Here is an 8,465-nt window from a genome sequence, read left to right on the forward strand (position 1 = left end):
GGGGGTGCCGCGAATCGCCGGAGGGGGGGTTGCGGGGGGTGTGACGCGAATCGCCACAAGAAAAAAATCAACACAGAAAGGTCAACACATGTAAATGTTGACATAAGTGTGGCACTTCATTGGTGTCCATGTCGACACATGAGAATGAATATGAAAATATTCAAAAAATGACAAAAAAACTTCAAAAACTCATGTCAACCTTTTTCATTGTCGACCATAGCCATGTCAGTGTTTTCCATGTGCAATTTAATTCTGGAGCTGCCGCGAATCACGGTGGGGTGCCGCGAATTGCGGGAGGGGGGTCGCGGGGGTGGGTGCCGCGAATCGCGGGAGGGCGGGGTTCACAGGGGTTCCGGTGGGGGGTTGCCGCGAATTGTGGGAGGTGGGGGGTCACAAGGGGTGCCGTGAATCACGGGAGGGGGGGTCACGGGGTGGGGTGCCGAGAATCGCGGGGGAGGTGTGTGTGTGTGTGTCGTGAATCGCGGGAGTGGGGGTTGTGGGGGTTGTGGGGGGGGGTGGGGTGGGGGGGGTGTGACGCGAATCGCCACAAGAAAAAATCAACACAGAAAGGTCAACACATGTAAATGTTGACATAAGTGTGGCACTTCATTGGTGTCCATGTCGACACATGAGAATGAATATGAAAATATTCAAAAAATGACAAAAAAACTTCAAAAACTCATGTCAACCTTTTTCATTGTCGACCATAGCCATGTCAGTGTTTTCCATGTGCAATTTAATTCTGGAGCTGCCGCGAATTGCGGGAGGGGGGTCGCGGGGGTGGGTGCCGCGAATCGCGGGAGGGCGGGGTTCACAGGGGTTCCGGTGGGGGGTTGCCGCGAATTGTGGGAGGTGGGGGGTCACGGGGGGTGCCGTGAATCACGGGAGGGGGGGTCACGGGGTGGGGTGCCGAGAATCGCGGGGGAGGTGTGTGTGTGTGTGTGCCGTGAATCGCGGGAGTGGGGGTTGTGGGGGGGGTGGGGTGGGGGGGGGGTGACGCGAATCGCCACAAGAAAAAATCAACACAGAAAGGTCAACACATGTAAATGTTGACATAAGTGTGGCACTTCATTGGTGTCCATGTCGACACATGAGAATGAATATGAAAATATTCAAAAAATGACAAAAAAACTTCAAAAACTCATGTCAACCTTTTTCATTGTCGACCATAGCCATGTCAGTGTTTTCCATGTGCAATTTAATTCTGGAGCTGCCGCGAATCACGGGGGGTTGCCGCGAATTGCGGGAGGGGGGTCGCGGGGGTGGGTGCCGCGAATCGCGGGAGGGCGGGGTTCACAGGGGTTCCGGTGGGGGGTTGCCGCGAATTGCGGGAGGTGGGGGGTCACGGGGGTGCCGCGAATCGCGGGAGGGGGGGTTGCGGGGGGGTGTGACGCGAATCGCCACAAGAAAAAATCAACACAGAAAGGTCAACACATGTAAATGTTGACATAAGTGTGCCACTTCACATGACAATGAATATGAAAAAATTAAAAAAATTAAAAATAAATCTTCAAAAACTCATGTCAACCTTTTTCATTGTCGACCATAGCCATGTCAGTGTTTTGCATGTGCCATTTAATCCTGGGGGCTGCTGCGAATTGCGGGGGGGGGGGGTGCCGCGAATCGCGGGAGGGGGTCACAGGGGGGGTGCCGCCAATCGTGCAAGGGGGGGTCGCGGGGGGGTTCTTTTTGCCGCGAATCGCGGGAGGGAGGTCGCGGGGGGGGGGGGTGTTTTTTCCACGAATCGGGGGGGGGTGTGGGTCACGGGGGAGGGTTTGCCGCGATTCGCGGGAGGGGGGGTCGCGGGGTGGTGGTTATGCCGCGAATTGCGGGAGGGGTCGTGGGGGGGTTCTTTTTGCAGCGAATCGCGGGAGGGGGGGTCGCGGGGGTGTTTTTGCTGCGAATCGCGGTAGGGGGGGTCGCGGGGGAGCGGGTGTTTTTGCCGCGAATCGCGGGAGGGGGGGGGGGCGCGCGGGGGGGGAGGTTTTGCCGCAAATCGCGGGAGGGGGGCGCTCACCTGGTGGCTGTGGAGTAGCAGTGCTGGACAACATGGGAAGTCAGTGGGTGTCTGGCACTGTATGTGGGCTCACTGGGCTGGTTCTCTGTCACATACCTCCCAACATGACCCTCTCCAGGAGGGACACAATGCTCTGTTTCTAGACTTCCCCTTAATGTATGATTGCCATCACCTGTTTTAAACAGGTTAATTTCTCAGAAAGGTGTTCAGCACAGATGAAGGCAATCACACATTAAGAGGAAAGTCCAGGAACAGAGCGTTATAGACACAGACACCCACTTTGAGTGACAGATGTAGCCAAATATATAGGAGATTAAGAAGAAAGTACCGGAGAGGAGCAGAGCATTGTTTCCCTCGTGGATAGGGTCATGTTGGGAGGTATGGTTGTGGGGCAATGCATACCTCCCAATGGGGCAGATGTATGAAGTGTCGTTATGGGGGAGAAGAAGTATCAGCGACGTTATGTGCACTGATACCCCTTCTCCCAAGGTTGCCGACCCTCCCGCATTTAGCGTAAGTATCCCGTTTTTTGTTCTTTCCTCCCGGTCTCCCGGGAATGTGTGGGATCCTCCCGTTTTTTTAGCCCGCCTCGCCAAAAAAAAAAGGACTGCGCATGCGCAAGTCACGAAGTCCCTGGCAGACGTCGCGGCTAATCCAGCCGGGGATCTGTCGGCAGTGGCTACAGCGGCAGCGCAGCAGGGGGCAGACATGGGAGCAGGAGCAGCAGAGGGAGCGGCACAAGCAGCAGAAGGCAGCGCCGCAGGTGAGATGGTAAGATAGCGGCTAGCTGCTTCGTGCTTCCGTCCTGCTCCTCTCCCTCTGTTCCGCACTATTTTTTCTTTAACAGGGTTCCTTTAGAAAGTGCTACGGTACTAGATGTACTAAATGTAATTTCCATAGCTCCGCCCATGGCCATGCCCATTTTTAATACCGTAAATGGGGGTGGCCATGGTAGGAGCTATCCAAATTACATTTGAGAGCTCCCACGCCCCCTAATTAGCTGCCCTCTCTCTGTTCTCCCGCAAAGTGAACTTGAAAAGTCGGCAAGTATGCCTTCTCCCCATGTATGAAGGAGCCGGGATGCGGTAAAGGACAGGGGCGCTATGTGCCCCTGTCCATATCGGCACTGCTATCCATTCCGCCTGATGCCGGTTTTGGCTTCCCCAGCAGCTGTCCCTGCTGTTAGCTCTGGGCTGCGCTGGGGATCTTGCGTGAGCAGCAAGATCCCTCACATGCCCAGTCGAGTGTAAACTGATGCGCTATCTCCAGGAGGGGACATCGCCGGAGGGGGGAGTTACCGCTTAATACATCTTGTCGCTGTCCCTTCCTGCTTCGCCTCGCTAATGAGGCGAAGCAGGAAGTATTATAGCAGCGCGATAAGTGCTGCTATAATACATCTGCCCCAATATGACCCATTCCAAAAGGGACACAGTGTTCTGTAATACCCCTTTCACACCAGAAAATGCAGGGACTTACCCGGGAATACGTATACCTGCCAACATTCAAGGCGGCGGAGGCGGGACGGTGTGCGCGCCGAAGGCGTGCATCAAATTTTGTGGGGCGTGGCCTGCCGGAAAGTGGCGTTTTCGCCGCGGTGGGGGCATGCCCAGCAGCTCTGTGAGCTGCTGACCAGCCCCCAGCCCCTCTGCCTGCACGAATAGACGCTGTGCCCATGCACACAGCGTCTATTCACGGACCACAGGGGGGACTCCCAACTGCCCCCCCCCCACGCCGTGGGACACTGCCGGCGGTGGGAGGGACGCGGGAATGTCCCAAAATATCGGGACGTTCCAGCGATAAGCGGGACAGTTGGGAGGTATGAATACGGCCCCTGGACTTTCCTGGGTTGGCCCATTTCACACCAGCCTAGTCACTGCATTTTCTGGTGTGAGGGGGAACCTGGCAGCTCCCTGTCTCCAGCAGTTGGGCAGCGAACAGGGGTGGGGTAACCAGGCAGCTCCGTGTCTTCAGGAGTCCCCCCAGTGACGGCAGCGGTGGTCTGTGGCAGAGATGGAAGAGAGACCTGCCGCTCCATCCCAGCAGTCTCCTCACTGACAAGCAGCAGTGGAAGGGATGGGGAGCAGCAGCTCCATCCCCAGGGCCAGGGGCGGATGTAGGGATGAGGGCGCCCCTAGGCACAACAATAATGTTTACTAAGTAGGACAGTTTATAGGGGCAGTATCTGCATGTCCTATCCATTTACACTTTATTTAAGATGGAATATAGTACAGTACAGTGGATATTTTGCAGTAATTGGTACATTTTGGGCTGACAGTACTATCACAGGCATCCAAGTGCCGCCCCCAAACATGTGCCGCCCCTAGGCACGTGCCTCACGTACCTAATGGGAAATTCAGCTCTGCCCAGGGCAGCGGTGGGAGGGAGGGTGGTGCTGGCATCGCCATCCCCAGCAGTCCCCCAGTGACAGCAGCGGCGTTGGGGGGACCAGCAGCTCCATCCCTAGGTCCCCAGCAGTCCCCCAGTGCCGGGAGGGGGAGCAGCGACTCTGTCCCTAGCAGTCCACCCTAGTGAAGGGGGGGGGGGGATCAGCCACTCAGTCCCGCAGTCCCCCCTGTGATGAGCAGCGGCTGTAGGGAATTGACCGGCTGCTCCGTCCCCGGCAGTCGTCCCCCCCTGATGGGCAGCGGTGGGAGGGGCACCCGGCATTCAATACGGGGAGCCGGGTGAATAGCTTTCACGCCAGCCAGCAAGGTTGAAATACCGGCACCTAGGTCCCGGAATTTTGGGCCGGGAGCCTTTCACACCAGCGCTAGTGCCGGGTTGTTTCCGGGGCCAACCTGGGAGTTTTGGCTGGTGGGAAAGGGGTATTACTGGACTTCCCTCTTAATGTATGATTGCCATCACCTGTGTTGAACAGGTTAATAGATAATACAGCAGGTGTTGCTCCACAGGTGATGGCAATAATAATAGGGAAGTCCAGGAACAGAGAATTGTGTCCCTCCACGAGAGGGTCATGTTGGGAGGTATGGGCAATGTACTAACATATCCTCCAAAAGTACCTTTTGGCCGATTCAGTACCGTTTTTTGGGGGGTCTGTACCTGCATAAAATTGGTTTGCACCATGAACATACCCCCTCTACCCCTGACCATGCTCCTTTCTGAATTGTTTTTGCCCTTCAGATGTTGGAATGTATGCACTAAGCCTTAGAGAGCACACCCTACAACCATACTTACCTACCCTCCCGGAATGGTCGAGAGGGTCCCTAAAATCTTGTCCCCCTCCTGGCCCCCTGGAAGGGTGAGCAAACCTCCCGCATTTATCGGGCCCCCCGTGTCAGCCTCCGCACCCACTCCCTCTGCCGGTCAAATTTCTATAGCAGCGCTGTGGTGATACAGACTCCTTCAGCACTTCTCAGTGACAGGTGGCTCCCCCCCCTTATCAATGACATTCGATTGTCAGCATGGCTGCCCCCAGGAACAGCATTAGACAATCAGCGCAGCCAGACTCAAACTTATTATGCTGCCATGTGACCATGCATCTTTTCCTCAGATCTGTACCGTTGTATGGAAGAGATTAGGTGGAGAGAGATAAAGTAGCAGCCAGTCAGCTACTGACTGACAACTAGGAGCTGATTTTTTGTTACTTTATCTCTATACACGTATCACTCTCCAAAGCCCCATACACACTAGATGATATGCTCTGCATGAAAGTGCGTAACTACCATAGGTGCAATAGCGACAGAGCTCCGGGTGGCTAATGATATAGTGATGTCATCTTGCCCCCACTTGAACATGCAGTCACTGATGATATAGTCAACATTGACCTGCATGTACAGATGACCGTAGATCTCATTCATGACCCGCGGGAGAGCGCAACATTTTGCATACACACTGGACAATATTAAAAAGATATCGTTGACAATGTCATTATCATTTATATTGTTAACTTTCATATCGTCAATGATATATAATATCATCTAGTGTGTATGGGGCTTAAGGCTTAGTACATCTCCCCCTTGGAAAGATAAAGAGAAGTTGCCCAAATCAATCAACAAGCTTCTGGCATTTACCTTGCACAATCCATAGAAATGACAGAAGCTGAGTGTTTGCATTGAGCAATGATCTTACTTTAACTCTGTCCACGACTTGATACATGTCCCCCTCAGTAACCGATCATTCATTGCACCATTGGTTTGTACTCACCGTGTATCAGTGATAAATACTTGAGCTTATTTAATTCTAAACAGAACATATATTTTTTTTAAATGCTGCCCAGAATACAGTTAATACATAAAATGTAAATGTATACAGAAAGGGACCATGCAACTGCTTTTAGGCCAGATGTATCTAGCTTCAAAAGGTGATAAAATGGAGAGTGATAAACAACCAGTCAATCAGTTCCTATCTGCCATGTTACAGGCTGATTTTGAAAAAAATGACAGGTAGGAGCTGATTGGCTGGTTGTTTATCACTCTCCGTTTTAGCACTTTTTATGTAAGTTTAATAAAACCAGTTTGATTTAATCCTGCTTTGTCTGGGTCTGCGGTTGTTCTGGTTTCATACACAAAGCCATCAAATCCTACACCAGTGGCGCCATGTTACTAGGTAATGGTAAACCTTGAATTCAAAAGTATTTTTGGGTACTTGTGGATTATCAAGGCTCCCATCGCATGCCAAATGTAGTGGCATGCGATGGCTAGCGATTTGATACGATTTTTGCCGTTATTATGCATTTTTCTAAAAATCGCATGCAATCGCATCGCATGCAATCGCATCGCATGCGATCGCATACGATTTTTAACAGAAAAGCATCCAAAAGTATTGAAATTAGTATGAAACATGTTCAATGGCCCCCAAATGGCATTTTTGAGGCTGTACCACCCCCACTATCAACGCTAACCCGAAGCGTGGTGAGCGCAGCGGTACGCGTCCTACGACCTTTTCATACCCCCACTATCCACGTCGGTGTGGAGTTGAGAATAGAAAGTGTGGCGAGCACAGCGAGCCACCGAGCCCGAAGCGTGGCGAGCGCACACGGATACCTTCACAGGTATCGGCGTTCCCTCGCGGGCTTCACAGGTGTCCGCGTCCCCTCGCGGGGCTCTCTGCGCTCGCCACGCTTCGGGCTCGGTGGCTCGCTGCGCTCGCCACACTTTCTATTCTCGACTCCACGCCGACGTGGATAGTGGGGGTATGAAAAGGTCGTAGGACGCGTACCGCCGCCCCTCGCGGGCTCGCTACGCTCGCCACGCTTCGGGTTCGCATTGATAGTGGGGGTGGTACAGCCTCAAAAATGACATTTGGGGGCCATTAAACATGTTTGATACTTATTTCAATGCATTTGGATGCATTTCTGTTAAAAATCGCATGCGATCGCATGCGATTTTTTCATGTACGATGGCCATCGTGGGAGCCATGATACTCCACAAGTACCGTATTTTGTTTTAAGTAGTGATTTCAAGAAAGTATTTTTTTTTTTTTTTTTTAGTGACTGATCTATCCCTGGGACTATGCATTGTCCGGTTCTGTTTCTCCAAGTCCTTGGATCAGAACTAATGCCATTTGTCAAGCAGAGGACTTCCAGTACCATGAACAAGGTAAAATCTCTTGTGGAAACTGGTTTCAATAGTAGGCTTAACCCATGTGCACATGGATGGCTGTCTTCGCACGGATGGCTTACACATGTGCACAGCGTGGCGCACACATGCGCAGTCGTCCGATAATCGGCAGCCCTGAATGCAGGTCTGAATAAGGGCCAATCACAAGATCTACTTGTACATTGTTAAACTCATTGCATTTTGGCCCTTATTCAGATCTGATCGCAGTACAAATTTGTTCTCAAAATGGGCAAAACCATGTGCACTGCAGGTGGGGCAGATGTAACGTGCTGAGAGAGTTAGATTTGTGTGAGTGATTTTGTTTCTGTGCAGGGTAAATACTGGCTGCATTATTTTTACACTGCAATTTAGATTTCGGTTTCAACACACCCCATCCAAATCTAACTCTCTCTGCACTTGTTACATCTGCCCCACCTGCAGTGCACATGGTTTTGCCCATTTTGAGAACAAATTTGTTCTTTATCTTCCTTTTGCTTTTATGGACGTTCATTTTATTTGGTGCAGTAGCAAATTTCATTGCTACCACTAGATGGCACTGTATAGCTTTAAAATAATGTAGTGATACGTGAATCTTTAAATGTAGATTAATATGAATGAAACAAAGGGTGAGTACAAAGAGATTTTGTAAGAATTCTCCTTTTTTTTTTCTAAGCGGCAATCATTTACACTGCAAAATCAAACTGGTTTTGCAGTGTAAATGATTGCCGTTTTAACGAAACTAGAGATTTCTTACCAAATCTGTCACTTTCTGATTCTTTCATCCTATTACATTTCACTCAAAATTTCTTGAGTGGACGAATTTACATTTTGACATCATTTTCTAGTATAGGTCTTTATTTAGCAATTCCAAATGTCCTTTTTTAATTTCT

This window comes from Crinia signifera, chromosome 2 (assembly GCF_055691185.1).
Source record: "Crinia signifera chromosome 2, ASM5569118v1, whole genome shotgun sequence".
Taxonomy (NCBI): domain Eukaryota; kingdom Metazoa; phylum Chordata; class Amphibia; order Anura; family Myobatrachidae; genus Crinia; species Crinia signifera.